The sequence below is a fragment of the Pinus tabuliformis genome, chromosome 8 (genome assembly GCF_031772625.1).
Source record: "Pinus tabuliformis cultivar Carrire ecotype Pingquan chromosome 8, CPIR1, whole genome shotgun sequence".
Classification (NCBI taxonomy): domain Eukaryota; kingdom Viridiplantae; phylum Streptophyta; class Pinopsida; order Pinales; family Pinaceae; genus Pinus; species Pinus tabuliformis.
Window position 1 is genome coordinate 1,845,864,317 of NC_142294.1, and position 14,244 is coordinate 1,845,878,560.

General features: G+C 32.8%; 1 pseudogene; it reads left to right on the forward strand.

Moving 5' to 3' along the window:
* Positions 1 to 379: 379 nt before the first annotated feature.
* Positions 380 to 970, forward strand: LOC149243643 (ubiquitin-conjugating enzyme E2 27 pseudogene; annotated as a pseudogene).
* Positions 971 to 14,244: the final 13,274 nt, after the last annotated feature.

The window sequence follows — 14,244 nt, forward strand, 5'->3', positions numbered from 1 at the left end:
CCACAATCTCCAATCAAATAAAAAATACCAAAACAAAATTAATCAAATCCTAACCACGATGATTTCTTTAATAAAGATAAAATAATTTTACATAAATCGAACCACACACTAGTTGGTTCGAAACGCGTGACATTTACGCAGAAAAATCTCTCACACACTATCCTCGTCTTTGATTGATGGCCAAAACGTGAACGGTCACAACTTTTCACTTGGGTTCACTATATTAATATGTACGTTGTAAAGGATGAAGACAAATCAATTGTTCTTAAGAGAATTTTGAGTTGAGATAGTTTCATTTACCGTTGGAAATTTAAGGGTGCACGGTTCCAGAGACTTGCGCATTCTCCTGGTCTGAGTTCCGTTTTTAGAGCCTGCAACAATGGCCTTTGACGTTAAACGGGTGCAGAAGGAGTTAACTGACATAGAGCGAGATAAGAAGATAACAGGGATAAACGTTAATCTCAGCCGTGGCGATGATCTGTCACACTTGAGTGCGACTATTAAAGGTCCTGTTGGCACCCCTTATGAAGGCGGTGTATTTCAAATTGATATTCGGTTACCTGAGGGATATCCGTTTAAGCCTCCAAAAATGAAATTTATAACGAAAGTGTGGCATCCAAATATAAGTAGTGAAACTGGTGCCATCTGCGTTGATATTCTAAAAGATCAGTGGAGCGTAGCACTCACACTGAAGACGACGTTACTTTCTTTGCAAGCCTTGCTTTCAGCACCTGAACCTAAAGATCCCCAGGATGCTAGGGTGGCACAACAGTACCTCAAAGACTATAAAGCATTTGAAAACACTGCACGTTACTGGACAGCAACTTTTGCAAAAGTTGAAGGTCATGGAATGGAAGACAAAGTACAAAAGTTGGTAGATATGGGATTTCCGGAATATTTAGTGAGGACGACTTTAGAAAATTGCAATGGTGATGAAAACTTGGCACTTGAGAAGCTTTGTACGGCTTAACATGCTACATTCTATCTTCAAAAGTTAGCTGATTGATATTTTTTCAAAATTATCCATGAACTTTTTTTTAATAAGATTCCATAGTTTTATTCACATAGATGCACTAACACCTAAAAGTTTTGTTTCTCAAATATGATATCATCGAAAATTTATCTTTATGTTGAATATATATGCAAATTAAACAATGTATCAATTTCCGTTTCATGGAAAATTGTTATAACTAATCACACTACTAAGCAATTCGTTTCATATTAAAATTGAGAAAAGTAGGGTTTGATATTATTCATGTCTCACTTATGTCTTTATTTCTTTAAAGATAGTAACAATACTTGTTAATGGCAAAGCAATTTAAAATGTAGTAAAATTTAATATTTTCAATACCATAATTTTTCTTCAATTTGAAATTTTGTAAATAGTTTGATCTTTAGTAGTAAAGTAAAATCAAAATAAAATTTAGAAAAAGAATTTGTAAATCTTTCATTTATGTTAATGTAAAATATTTATTTGATAAAGAAAAATAATAATAGCTACAAAATAGTTAATTAATAAATTAAAACTATGTTGTAAAATTTTATTAAGTTAATTAAGAAAACAAATATTTTCTCTAATATTTATCGTTAAAAATTCAAATCATTATAATTACCAATTTTCTAATATATCTAAATTGTGTAAAACAAAATCAACATAACATTTGAAATTTCAAATTGCAAGATTGCTTATAATACATATTTGTTTCTATAAAAATTTATCATTATTAATTTCTCAATAAACTATATTTAAGTCGATAGGTCTTCCCATGTATCAACTTCTTCATGAAAGCTTTTACCCTGCTTTAAAGCGTGACTGCTTTCTCGAAATATTGATTGAATTACCTTTTTTCACCTCCGAATTTTATTATGCCCTCAGTGGCATGGCAAAATATTTTTACCACCTTTTCATTGACGCAAATTGCTCCAGGAAAACAGTATGAGGTCGGGTTTTGGCCATGAATTCGTCGTTCGAGAACAGCAACAAATTGCTCCAGGAAAACAGTATGCTGCGAGAACAGCAACAACTCTTCCTTTGGTTACTTTGCAAGAGCTATTAATTTAGTGCATGCTAAGTAAGAGTTTGTGTGATTTATTGTATATATCCTTATATTTATTTAAGTATATTTATATTTAGAGAGAAAAATAACTATATATATATATATATATATATATATATATATATATATATATAAAATAAGAAAATTAACATTATATATTTTTTTAATTATTTATAAAACATCAATTTATAAATAATTAACTATTAAAATATATGGACTATTAACACTAATTAAATAATTTAAAAAATTAATTATATCAATTAAATTTGTTTTAAATAGTTGTAAAATAGTGTTATCTTCTCATCTAAATTCTACTACCAAAACTAATATGTTAATTGCAGAATAAATATGTAATATATATTATTATATTCAAACCTTATCATTGTTATATTTAAAAATTTCCTTTCAACTTTATAAACTTGAATTAAAAAATTTGAAATATCAATTTATTGCTAAAAGTTCCAACAACTCAAAAGCCCTGATATGTAATCAAATTAAAAATAACGATCATCTTTCATGGTGTAAAGATTAGGGTCATTCTTACTTCTATTATAGCCAACTTGTAGAAAAAATGAATCAATTTTCTCATACCACTACCTCGGAGCTTGTTTTAGTCCATAAAGTGCTTTCTTCAATCTACAGAATTCTGGACAAACCCTTCCAGTTGCTCTAGATAAACCTCTTCTTTTAGTTCTCCATTCAAAAATGCAGACTTTACATCTAGTTGGTGCATCATCCAATGTTTTTTAGTAGCTAAAGCTATTAACATTCAAATTAGCTATAGGGGTGAAGGTTTCTTCATAATCTATCCCTTCCTTTTGTGTGTATCTCTTTGCAACCAACCTAGCTTTCATTTTCTCTATAGTTCCATCTGCATTAATTTTCGATTTATATAACCATTTACAAACTATGGTGTGTTTTCCTTTAGGAAGTTCAACTAATTCCCAAGTGTTATTTCTGATTATTGAATCATATTCCTTGTTCCATGGCTATTTTCCATTCACTATTTTCATTTGTTTCTTTATAACTAGATGATTCAACCACATTCATCATACTAGTTATAAAAGCATTTTCCCTATATCTTGTAGGCATTTGAGCTTTCCTACCTGATCTCCTGAGTGGTGGGGTAGTGGTTTCAAACCTTATTTTTTCATCATTTACTTTTTCTTCCTGTTGTTGTTGTTGTTGCTGCTGCTACTGTTGTTGTTGTTCATCCTCTGCCTTTGTCTGCTGCTGACCCTGATTGTTCTCTGCTTCTTCTTCCTCAAAGTACGGAATGTCCCATCCATCATAGTGCTCATCAGGTTCTTCATTATCCTGCTCATGGAATTTAACATTTCTATTGACAAAGATCTTGTGAGTAGAGGGATTAAATAATCTGTATGCTTTATATGATAAACAATACCCTATAAATGTACATTTGATGGCTTTTGAGTCTAATTTTCTTCTATCTTCCTTTGGTATGTGGGAAATGTTTTACATCCAAATATCCTTAAGTGTTTTACCACATGATTATATCCATATAATGCTTCAAAAGGAGTTTTAGACTCAAGACTTTTTGTAGGACTCCTATTTTTCAAATAAACTACAGTATTCACTGCTTTAGCCCAAAAACCATTCGAAATATTCTTACCTTTTAGCATACTTCTAGCACATTCCACCAAAGTTCTGTTCTTTCTTTCTGTCACTCCATTTTGCTGTGGAGTATAGGGCACTGTGAACTGCTGCAAAATTCCATGATCTTTAGAATATCTAATAAGCTCATCCTTGTTGTATTCTCCCCCTTGATTAAAACATAGAATTTTTATATGTTTCCCTGTTTGTCTTCCAATCATATTTTTAAACTGCTTAAAGTATTCAAATGTATGACTCTTATTACTTAAGAAATAAACCCAATAAAACTTCGTACAATGATCAATAAACAGTAGGAAATACATCGCACCTCCTAATGATTTTGTCTGCATAGGACCACAAAGGTTTGTGTGCACTAACTCTAGTATGTCCCTCTGTTTCTTTTCTACTCTAACAGGGAATTATTCTTTATGCATTTTTCCTATAGCACAGGCATCACAATCATTATGTACTTGTTTTAGCCTAGGAAGATCTCTTACCATTTATTTCCTCTATAGTAACAACAAATCATTCTAGTTGATGTGGCCGAATCTCTAATGCCAAAGCTATTTTTAGTCAGGCTCGTTGTTGTCAATGCTCGAACTGGCGCAAGTCTCACATACAACTTGTACAGACCTCCTGTTCGGATCCCTATAGAAATTGTCTTCATGCCATCTAGTAGATCTTTAATGTAACAATTAGATTTTAAAAATTCAACTTTCATATCTTGATCTGTAATCATAGATACAGAAATCAAGTTCTTTGTATGCCAGGCACATACATTACATTATAAATTTATTTGATATTACCATCAGGTAGAATAACAAAAACTTTCCCACATCCTTTGATTTGATGACTTCTGTCATCGCCTAGGTAAATCTATGCGCCTTCGTTGATCTCTTTAAAATCCTCCAGCCAGTGCTTTTTCCTTGTCATGTGTGTTGATACTCCTGAACCTACATACCAAATGTCTGCATCAACATTTTCATCACGATCTGCCATGAACAATCTTAAATTCTGCACCTGATCACCATTTGCAAGATGACTTGCATGTCTTTTTGGCTTCTGTTGTTCTTCATGATATTTCTTTTTCCTACACCCCTGGAAATATGACCCGATTTTCTACAATAAAAACATTTAGTTTCAAAGTAGTTTTTATTCAGATGCATACCTTGGGTCAGATTTGGCCGTTTCTGTGAACTTGTTCTGTTTTGTTGTTGTGGACTCCCTTTCCCTTTGTAGAAGTTCTTCTTCGCCATCAATGTAAGATTGGTACTCTGGGGCTTCAGATTCGATCTCCTCTCTTCTTCCTACATCAGTATACCTGTTAGCTCTTCAAAGTGCGGAATCTTTTCTCTGGCATTTATCCCAGTGATGAACATTTGATAGTCATCAGTGACACCATTCATTGTAATGGTGACAAGATCTGTATCGTCCATTGTATGACCAATGTTTGATAATTTTGTTTTTAGATCCTTAATCCTTGCTACGAATGAAGCAATTGTTTCATTCTCCTCTTTCTTCATGGATAGGATCTTACTCTTGAGGAACATAAGACGATTTGAATTCTTGATCTCATACAATTCCTTCAGAATTCCTCAGATCTCGTTAGCTGACTTACATTCTATGATGTGTGGTATAATGTAGTCTTTCACTGACATCTTTAACATTGTCCTTGCTCTACTTTCTTGTTTCTCCCAATCTGCGACTATTACTGATCCGGCTGTGGGCTTCGGCTCATCCCCATTCACAATCGTCCAAGCACTTTGCGCTTCTTGCGAAGTCTGCATCTTGAACTTCCAATTTGCATAATTGGAATCATCGAGCTTGTTATGCTCATTCATGCATGCTTCAAAAATATTGTTATTCATCTTGGCGATTTAGAAAAAAAAAATCGAGAGGTAAAAGATGTTAAATTTACCCTAGATCTGTGACAAAGATAGATCATTGATCTTCAATGTTGTTTGATCTCGCAGCACGTGCAGATCACCGTGGCTTTCTTCTCAGCCTCCAGACAACCTTCTATTATTAGCTACAGCCTTGTTATTGGCTTCCCCACACAGCTTCTCTGACAGCTACATCCTTGTTCTTGGCTTCCTCACACAACCACAACCTTGTTCTTGGCATCCCTTTGCAACCACAGCCTTGTTATTGGCTTCCCTGATCGTCGCAGAATTTTATGTTGTTTCTGCGACGTAGTTGCAGCTGTACACATCTTTGCTGCGATGAAAAAAGATAGAAAATATGTGCAAAGGTGCTACAGTGCCCTCGTCGTAGAGGTACACTCATAACTAGCGATGATTTTGGAATCGTCGCACTTATCCACCTTACCACTGCGATGATCTCAGTTCAAAGAACCACCCACCAGCCAGCGTACAGGTTCCTTAACCCTGACACTCTGATACCATGATAAAATGGCAATGTTTGTATTAAAATACAACCCACTGGTCAACTCTACGAAAGAGAGTCTGAACCAGGAGAGTTTGGCTCTACAAAATTCTCTACATTATTCGTGCACATTACACATTAAATAGAAAACATGGTTTTAACTTTTAGGGAAGTTAGAACAACATCCTAAGAAATAGAAACTAATTCCTATCCTGAGGTTACGTGAACGAATTCTACCTATTCTAGGATATTCTCCATTATCTTCAACACTTCTGTGAGGGAAAACCGATATCATGTGTGGGTCGCAAACTCATCTTACACTAGCTGCTGAAGAAATACGTTGAATTCATCATTCACCAATTGAAGGATATGAAAAGAATTGCCATGCTATTCATCCCGTGGAAAAGTCTTGAGGAAATATGTGATTTTTTTTTTAAGTCACAAGGTTTGACCTTATTCTAAAGGTGTTTTAATTAAATAAGCTTTTGAAATTTTTTTTTAAGGGTCGAAATATTTTTTTTAAGAGGATCGAAAGATATATGGAACATATGTTTAAGAATTTTTTTCATTAAAATAAACAAAGGTATATCGTATAAAGGTTTTTTTAAGAGTGAAGATTTTTTAATTGAAAGAGAATTAGGAAAAGAAAAAGGGTTTCACTGGCAAGAGAATTTAGGGTTTTGCTAAAGTTTATTTATTTGTGAATTTTTTTGTGTTTTGTTAAGCATGACAATTTTTGGGTGAAGATTGTTGCCTTACATGGGCGCATATTGAAAACTATATTTTTTTTGGGGGGTGATATGGAAGACAGCCTCATGCAATCAGCAAAGCAGCGATAAGAAAAGTAATAATATCAGTCATGTGTGGAAAGAGGCTATTGAAGAAGTTTAAGAAAAGGAATCGAAAAGAAGAGGCAAGGATCATTGCCATGGTTAGAGAGGTTCAGGCCGCAACCGAGGAACTGAGAAGTCTAGTAGAAGACAAAGAAGAAATCGAAGATGATTGGTGTAGCTTTGACTTGCTACCACCTCCTATGTCTACAGGTAAATATTTTGATCATTGGGTTATCAAGATGTTAACTTTTCTTCGAGTTAAAGAGTTAATTGAATACGAGTCTAATAACCCATATGATGAAGTATGCAATGCTTTAGCATTGAATTTTATAAAACATGCATTAGATTAGAAGTGTTTGTGCAAGGTAGCAAAAACTACAACTTCTAAGGAAGCATGAAAGTTCCTAGAAGTAGAGTTTGGAGCAAGGGGGAGTGACATGCAACATCACGTTATGTCACAAGAAAAGAAGTCAACTGCAGATCTGAGAGTATATGAGAAAGACTCTAAGAGGAAAACGGACCTTGGAAAACCCCACTGATGGTTGTCAAGACCATAAGATTGCAGAGAGATGAATCCAAGGAATCCATTGTAATATGGATGATACAAATGATTGTGAATCCCACTATGATGAGACACATGTGGATGATGACTACAAAGTGAGATGTCAATTGGTGAGTCCAACCGCTGATGATGGATTTGGTGAAGTTGAAATTGTCAATGAAATTGATAATGAGCACATGCATGCTCGAATATCCCACCATAGTGTGGTTGAACATTATATTGATGATATGTGTGGTTTATTTTTTGAAACAGGGATTGATTGTGACAATATGGTAAGCGCAATGTTTGATGAAACATTGAAGGTTGAAGTTGCCACTGTAGCAGCAAGATATGAAGTAGTATGTCATCTAGCAGTAGTTGATGATCAAGAACATGATAAAGTGATTGAAGAGTTTTTTATGAGAATATCCACTAACAGCATAACAGTGGAAGACAACCTCCATGTAGTTGAAAAGAAGGTAGATGTAGAGTAGGAAGCTCTCACTGAAGAGAGTCATATTAAAGATGCTTTTAACATTGTTTTTGAATATGCAGGTGTTTAGAATAGCATGGGAAAAGAAGTTGAAAGCAAGGTTGTTAATAAATTTGATGCATGGAGTCAAGAAGAGGTAAGATTTTGCTACCAAGAAATATGGCAAAAAGAAAGTCAAGAATATGAAGCGCAAGAAGCAAAGCAAAGAAGACAATTTGAAGATGCAATGTTATGGTAGCAGTGCATAGTTGAACGAATATTTGAAGAGAAAGTTGAAGAAGACATGATCCAATTATTTCTAAGAATAAGTTCAAGACAAATCAAAGAAAAAATGCAGCAGCAACAAGTGAATAAATCCTACAGCAAGAAAGTTCAACAGAGAATGAAGCAATTTTGAGGATATAGAATCTGGAAGCAGAGAAGAAGAAAATGAAAAATTGTAAAATTCTTGAGTCATTGTAAAGCTAGCTGAGACATAGACGAGCAGAAATGTTTATGTGATAGTGAAGTCATGTTGAGTTATGTTGAGTCATATGGTTGTAATTAAGGGGGAGTGTTAGAAATAGTAAATACTCCTGCATGTGGAGTTAGCTAAACATAGAGAGTTAGTTAATTGAGTGACTGAGTGTTGAGTCAAATCGAGTTAAGTGATAGACGACTTTGAGCGTATAATTGCATGCCAAGATATTTTACGCAATTCGTAAGTTGAAAAAGGTTAAATACCCTTCAACAGATTCATTGTAAAAATCATGTTTTGTATGATCAATAAAAAAATAACAACTCGTATTTTATATATATGTAAACTTATGCTTTGTCTCTTCAATCTTTCCAACCAAAATATATTTTAACATATTAAATCTAAAAAAAATACATTTAATGAATATTCATCTCCCAATAGTTCTCATAAAATTACCCATGTACTTTGATTTCTATAAAGGACATCGAAATGCTATCCACGTAAAAAGGTTATTCTCACATTCCATAAAGGACACCAAAATGCTATCCACGTTAAAAGGTTATTCTTGCAAAAATACATTTTGATACTGGACGTCAAATTGTCACCGACTTAGAAATGTTAATGTGAGATACAATTTCTACTTTGAAATATTCGTCTAGGATGACAATTTCAAGGTATTATGTGGATGTTTTTCAAGTCCAATCAGAAGAGTATCTTAAAAGAAATTGAATTTCATTGTTTATTTGTTTGTCAATTAAGAAAGTTAGCGTCGTTGTAGATTTATTATAAACTTAAATAATTATTCAAAATTATCAATAAATTTTCAGTAATTAATACATATTTAAAAAGAAAAAGAAAATTTCTAATTCAATATTAATACTAGATCATTAAATTTTAAATAATATTTAGTAAAATAATTATAATATAAAATAATTATATATTGCAATTTATTCATATTCAAAAAAAATTATAAATTTTAATTTAATTCCCTGTAAATAAGTGAGTAAATAAAATAATTTTTTATAAAATTTAAATAAATTGTGTAAAATTATATGATGATAATGATAGTGGTTAATGTTCATTGAGATCAAATTTTGGCCTAAAGAAACCAATTATTTAGTTTGATTTAAGATTTTATTACTATACTAAAAAAGTTTGGAGAGAAGCCTCTTGAGCTCACTATAATTTTGACATAGTAAAAGGCTAGGAAGGTGAAACAAAGATTATGAAATTGAGATCGGTGAAACAAAGATTATGAAATTGAGATCTAATGTGATTGTACAGGGAGCAATCTATGGATATTATGTAGTTATGATAATTTAAATTTAATTTAATTTTAATATAAATTTACTCAGTGTGTAAAAAATAAGTTAGTAAAAATTAATTCTTCATAAAATTAAAATAAATTGTGTAAAATATATATATTATTATGGATATTAAGTAGTTATGAAAATTCAAATTTAATTTAATCTTAATACAAATTTTATTTTTAATTAGTAAATAATTTGATTTGATTATTTTATATGGTATTGTATATAAATTTTAATTTAAAAACTAATAAAAAGATTATCTAAATGTTTATTATCTTTTTAGATGTTGATAGTTAAATGCAAAAATCAACTCATTAAGAGTTTATCACTTAATTGGTTTGGGATTTAGTTTTTGTTATGTTGCATATTCAATATTAATTAAAAAGGGTTGAGGATGGAAACTAATTCCAGCCAGGGATAATATCCATATTAAATTTGAATTTTCATAACTACATAATATCCAAATTAATATATATAATTTTAGACAATTTATTTAAATTTTATTAAATACTTAATTTTTACACAAGATTGAGTAAATTTGTATTAAAATTAAATTAAATTTGAACTACATAATATTCATATTAATATATACAATTTTACACAATTTATTTAAATTTTATAGGAAATCAATTTATCTACTAACTTATTTTTTAAACATAATTAAGTTATAATTTATAATTTTTTGAATATTAATAAATTGCAATATATAATTACTTTATATTAAAATTACAGTTATTTTACTAAATATTATTTAAAAATTAACGATTTGGGATTAATATTGAATTAACCATTTTTTATACATATTATTAGATATTTATGTGTTACTGAAGATTACTTGACATAAAAATCGTTATTGATAATTTTGAATAATTATTTAAGTTTATAATAAGTCTACAATGATGATAACTTTCTTGAATAACAACTTTCTTAATTGACAAACAAATAGACAATGAAATTCAATTTCTTTTAAGATACTCTTCTGATTGGACTTGAAAAACATCTAGATAATACCTTGAAATTGTCATCCTACACCAATATTTCAAAGTAGAGATTGTATCCCACATTAACATTTCTAAGTCGGTGACAATTTGATGTGTGGCATCAAAATGTGTTTTTGTAAGAATAACCCTTTAACAAATGATTGATAACTATTTTATTTATTTAGTTATTATTTTGTTTTTAATTTTATTTTATTTTTATCTTCTTTTTTTTATGTAAAATAAATATGTTAGCCACAAAATAACTCTTTGGATGAGGTGTTCCAAATGCAAATATGTGGGGTAGGTTGTTGTCATCTCACTAGGCCTTATGCTAATGGGATATAATAACTTGTTGCCTTGATTTTTTATACATGCAGTAACCATTTCAAGAGAAAATTACTTAGGAAGGGAGGGAACTTGCTGATGAGAGACACACCCTCATAGATATCGAAGTGTTGGTGGAACTAGTGGATTGGATTCCAGATGTAGGGCATACTAGAGGTTGTGTTGTTGTTGTGACAAACACCATCCAAAATTTTTCCAATACTTAATTTTGGATCTTCTTTTGGATCTTATGATCAGTTGTTCTATAGTTACTCCTTGGTCAATCGATGTTTCGTTAAGTCTTTGGTCTTGCTTTTGGATTGTAAGTGTCGAATTCACCTACTCACACATTCTCAGTTCGTAATGCATTCATGAAATCATTCATTCACGCAATCCTAAATAGGCGTGGCACAATCCATTAAGATAGTACAAGTGCAATGTTCAACCCATGTCAGTAGTTAGTGTGCACTGTCATTAACAGTCGCTCACTTTGTTTGCAATGTTACTGTTATTTCAGTGAGTTTCTCCAATTGTTGCCTTTTACGCACTTTCATCTTTGCAAGTGTCATTTTCATGCTTACGACTTTGCAAGTGTCATTTTCATGTTATTTGCATCCTAACATGTGTTGTTTTCATCGTCATTCGCATATCGCAAGTGTCATTCCCACTTTTCTTGTCATATCTCAAGTGTCGTCTTTTAGTATGAGAATTACCGCTTATCTTGTAAAGTGGAGTTTTGGCTTATTTCAAGGGAAAATCTTAGTTATAATGAGTTAGTCTTATCATGTAAACATATTTTGCACTCATTACCAAAGTTTCAAGCATTGTCGCACAAGTGTCACCACTTTCGTCTCAAAGTGCATCTTTTGTGTTGCACTTGGTAGGAGCCATCACAAAGCTGTTGCATTGAGGAAGGTATGTTGTTCATATGCTCTGAGTGTTCGTTGTTGTGTCATTAAGTGATCTAAGTGTGTGATCATGCCCAAAGTCTCTCTTTTGCTCATCGTAATCTGACTGATCCAACACTAAGTCAAATTGGGAAAACTCCCTAACTGAGTCGCTTAGCCTCATTATGCCTAGCTTGAACTACAGACTATGTAGTTTCAATCCTCAAGCAACACCCTTTTCCCTTGACACTGAGAAATGTGCAGTCTCTGCCTTTCAATATTGTGCACTATGAAATCACAATGATCAAGCTCAACCTCTTACCTCCAATATTGCAAATTCTCTCTCCTACCCAACCAGAACTGTGCATTGCACAGTATCAAGGCTCAGGACTCAGCCTTGAGCTCCTAAACTATGTAATTACACAATCACCTAACCTCCTTTGCTTTCCAGAACTGTGCAGTAGGAAAAATCAATGCTTAATCCCTCCTCTTGGCTCCTTGAACCCCTCAACTTCTTAGTTGACTTGTCCAGCCCAACCTGAACTACGCACTATGTAGCCTCAATGCTCAAGCCTAGACCTTGAGCTCCTGAGTTGCGTAATTGCATAGTCATTGAGCCCCTTTCTCAGCTTGCCACCCAGTCACAGCTTAATCAGTGGATCATCATGCAACATCTTACATTATGGGTTTATCAAATTGATGTCATTTTGTCATGAGTAGATTGTAGACATAGGTATTCTATCGTGCTATGATAGGATGATGATGAAGGAGAGGGAGAAGGAGACCATGCTAGAAGATACCCTTGTAGCTTCAAAGAAAAGTTGATCCATTAAGAGAAGACAAAGGGACATCAGTTTGCAATAGCGTTGAGTACCAAGACTATATTGGAGACTCCTTATCTTCAATTCATGAGGAGGAAGAAGAAAATCATGTTCCATATTTCAAGAATATAGAAAGGAAGCAACAACAAAGAGTGACTTGACACTGCCATGTCATCATGAATCCCATGTCGCTAGTGTCATGTCATGTCATGTTATCAGCCATAATGTGCCACATCATTTAAAGAATATGTAATTCAACATTGGAAAATGTATTGTAAAAGTGGAAGTCTAAGAGTCATCCATGTAATGTGTAAAGTCATGTAGGAAGTCAAAGAATCATGAGGGTAGTCAAAGAGTCATAAGGGAGGTGAATGGTCAACTCATTTGTTATATATGCACCCTCATTGTACAAGAAAATGAAATTTCACCTTAGCTTCTCCCATAAGGCATCAAAGAGACAATGTCAGTACTTTTGGGGAGCAAGTCATGGCTCCAATGCTCCACTATCAGAGCTAGTGATATTCATTGTATTCATGTATCTTGGGATTTTTACTTAATACTTGAAGCTTGATGGCCAACACATTTTCACGAATCGATTGTGAATATTTGTAAGATTTTTCTGTGAATGTTTATGATTCATGTTTATTTTCACCTGTATTAAAGTAGTTGAACTATTTTGGCTATTTTAGTGCTTATCTTCTTGAAAATGTGTTGTAATGGTTGTAACAATCGTCGTATCTACGTAGACTATTCTACTTGATGTTAGGTGATTTTGTTTTTGCTTGTGTGCGCCTCTACTAGGTGGTACTATTACCTCTCTCTTAGAGGCTCACTTTTCCTTCCTATGCAGTAGAAGGACCTTGATACACCTGCAACCGAACATTCACTGGGCACACTTACTTACTTTTTACAAAGGCACACATGCGCTTCTCTCTCTTGTTGATAGATTAAGACAAGGTAAATCTATAAGAATATATGGCAACCAGGTCGATACTCTGGAGGGGAATCCTATTCCAAATGGTGTGAGTTCTAATTCGGACTCCACATCAGGGAGACCCCCTTGGTTGACAAATTTCTAGCATCGTTAACAAATGGTGCTAGAAGGAGAGCTAGATGATAAGTTGTGCCCATTGAATCTGTTTTGAATCTCTTATCTTAAATGGCCCATCATAAAATAATACTCTTGGGGTGTTTTTCTAACCTATCCCCTGGTAAACTTTCAATCCCCGATGAGCCTCTTTATCACTTGTCTCAATTGAATTTTGATGTCAGGATGGAACATCCATAACCAAGCATGTTTTTTATTTTCTTAAATTTTGTGAATATTACAAAATTGATGATGACTATTTTTCATGTGTGACTTTCTTCTTCACCCTTGAAGGTCATGTTAATAGATGGTGTCATACCTTACCATCTACTTCCATCCATTCTTTTCATCATTTCTTCTAGGAGCTTTATCAAGCCTTCGATAGGTATGATTACCAAGATGTTCTTAAAAGAATTAATCAGTTAAGAATGAAGCCTAATGAATTAGTTGAGGAT